This window comes from Carlito syrichta, unplaced genomic scaffold, assembly GCF_000164805.1.
Source record: "Carlito syrichta isolate Samal-C Ts95f unplaced genomic scaffold, Tarsius_syrichta-2.0.1 Scaffold303739, whole genome shotgun sequence".
In the NCBI taxonomy this organism is placed as follows: Eukaryota; Metazoa; Chordata; class Mammalia; order Primates; family Tarsiidae; genus Carlito; species Carlito syrichta.
This window is the reverse complement of record NW_007247835.1, coordinates 45,434-48,167: the sequence shown is the minus strand read 5'-3', so window position 1 is coordinate 48,167 and position 2,734 is coordinate 45,434.

The following is a 2,734-nucleotide window of genomic DNA, read 5'->3' as shown; positions in this document are numbered from 1 at the left end:
CTTTGCCCTGGTGTCTAGACCACATGACTGATGCTGCAACAGAGACGTGACTGTCTGTCGAATGGAAGGAGCAGAGAGCCAGAGAGCAGCTTTTTTGTTTTTTTTGAGTTGGAGTCTCACTCCGTCGCCCAGGCTAGAGTGCAGTGCCACACTCACGGCCACCCTAGCGATCCTTCCACTTCAGCCTTCCAAGTAGCCAGAACTACAGGCCTGGGCTACCATGCCTGGCTTATTTTTCTGACTTATTGTAGAGATGAGGTCTCATCAAGTTTCCTGGGTTGGTGTCGAACCCTCAGGCTCAGGCAATCCCCTCACCTTGGCCTCCCAAAATGCTGGGATTGCAGCAGCTTTTTAAGCCATCATCACCACACTATGGGTTAAGCACTTTCTATATTACGAATGAGGAAACTGAGGCACAGAGAAGTTACGTAACTTGTCGAAGGTCACACGGCTAATATGAGAAAGTGCCTAACCCTCAGTTATTCGGTTCCACGGTGTGTATCACGTGTTAGATATATTATTGTTGGAACCCACCCAGGGTCAGTATGGTCTCTTGCAGAAATTCTGAAGAGCTACTTTCCTGGTACTCATCTCAGCATCAATGAACTTTTCCCCTCAAGTCCATTGCAAATGGTTTCGGGGACAAGACAGAATTTCTAACTAGACCCAAATGCTTCAGATCTTAGCACACCAGTGAAGCTCTCATTTTGTCTGAAACCACTTTGCTTATGATCAGCACACTACTTGATTTGGAAGAATATGATTTTTCCCTCATGGATATACACAGATAATTAAACAAACATTTTCATTACTTTTGAAAACCTTGAGAACACAAATATCACAATTTTCTTCACACAGTTCACATAGCACGAAGTTAACTTTTGACAAAATATTCCCTGGCGCTATTCTTTGAAAGTGACAGCATTTATCTCTAATGAAAATAAATGACTTGGTTATGCAAAAGTTGAATTATGTAAAATGAAAGCTGAGGAAATGATTTCATGTGGTTTCAGACACTCACTGTCTCCATACTTTTATTTTGTCTGTCCTCAAAAATTGCCAGAAAACTATATAAGATGAAATATTACTCTGTTTCTACTGGGAATACCATCGAGTTTTGTTAAGTATTCCCCACATCATATATAACAGGGGGACCCCCCCAAAAAACCAATTATTTTTTGGAGGGTGGCCCCTTGTAGTATAGGCTTCTCTTGCTAGGTCAGTATTCTAGAAACCCTTTGGCATCAATGCACTAGTTAGCCTTGTTGTGAGAGGCTGCGTTCTGCTTCAGTGAATTTTTTTTGGAGATTCTTTCAATGTGTTTGCCCATTTCATGATGGGCGATTTGCTAGTGCACCTGCCCACACCTCACTGAGGTTTCAGCAGTTTTTGACTCAAAATAGTAAGACCCCTGTGCCTCAGCCTCCCTATTCACTCGATCTCACCCAGAATGTCATTTTTTCTTTGTTTGTTTCCCCAGATGAAAAAGGTCCTTAAAGGGAAACATTTTGCCAGTGTGGAAGAGGTGAAGCCAAAGCAGCAGAACTAAATGATATCAAAATTGACAGGTTCAAAAACTGAACAGTGGAAAAAGCATCTTGATAGATGTATTACACACGGAGCATACTTTGAAGATGACTGAAGTTTAAACATATATGAATAAACACATCATTTTTATAAATAAATTCTGTTGGGAGGGGGTTTCCCTGTATATATATTTGAGTTGGGATCTCACTTTGTTGCCCAGGCTGGAGTGCAGCAACTGGAGACACAATCACCGCTCACTGAAGCCTCGACCTTCTGGGCTTTTTTTGTAGAGACAAAGTCTCACTACTTTACCCAGGCTGGCCTTGGACTCCTGGGCTCAAAGGATCCTTCTGCCTCAGCCTCCTAAAGTACCGGGGTTACAGGCAGACTTGAGCCACCGAGCCCTGTTCCACATCTTTTAGATGAACAGAAAACGCAAGGAATTCAGAAGACATCTTTGCAGGTGTAGAGTAAGATGTGACCCTCACTGGGCGTCTCAGTAATTTGCCCAAGGCCACTGTGGTGCCTGACGCTGAGCACTCCGTCCCTGCCACACCTGAGAAGTAGTGACAGTGGCAGTGACATAGGCCCAGGACGCTGGGGGGAGGAATTTTAGATACTGGCTGCTCACTGACAGAGGATTTTTACTTAAAGAAACGTTAAAAGAGGCAATGAACAGTCGATAGAGCGGGGTTTAAATAGGAAGAGCTCTGTGTTGGAGAATGAACTGCAGCAAAGGCGCCATGAAATCAGCAGGGGAAGCCGGATAGAGCGCTCCCAAGAGGAAGCGATCTGTTCACATCGTGCGTTTATTCTCCAAAACCGCGCAGCTCCCCTGATGACCCAGGCAGGATGCTAGACACTAGAGACCCACAGCTAAATAAAACACAGCCTCCGCTTTCGACAGCTCACAACCCGGCGGGAAACAGGTAAGAATCCCAAGAGAGCCAGGGTCCAAGGTGCAGAGGCGGAGCCAGAGGGAAGTGAGCGCCTCCGGCCTCGGGGCGCGGGGGCGGGCTCCTGGGCTTGGGAGCCCGCGTCCCAAGGGGCGCAGCAGAGGGCGCGGGCACGGCTGGGGCACCCACCTGCAACCGCGTGAAACTGCAGTAGGACAGCGCTGTCACCGCGCCGTCGCGCGCGCCCGGGGGTCGGATACGGAGCTGGTGCGGTGCAGACACGCACGTGCACGCGGTAAAGCGCCCCGAAG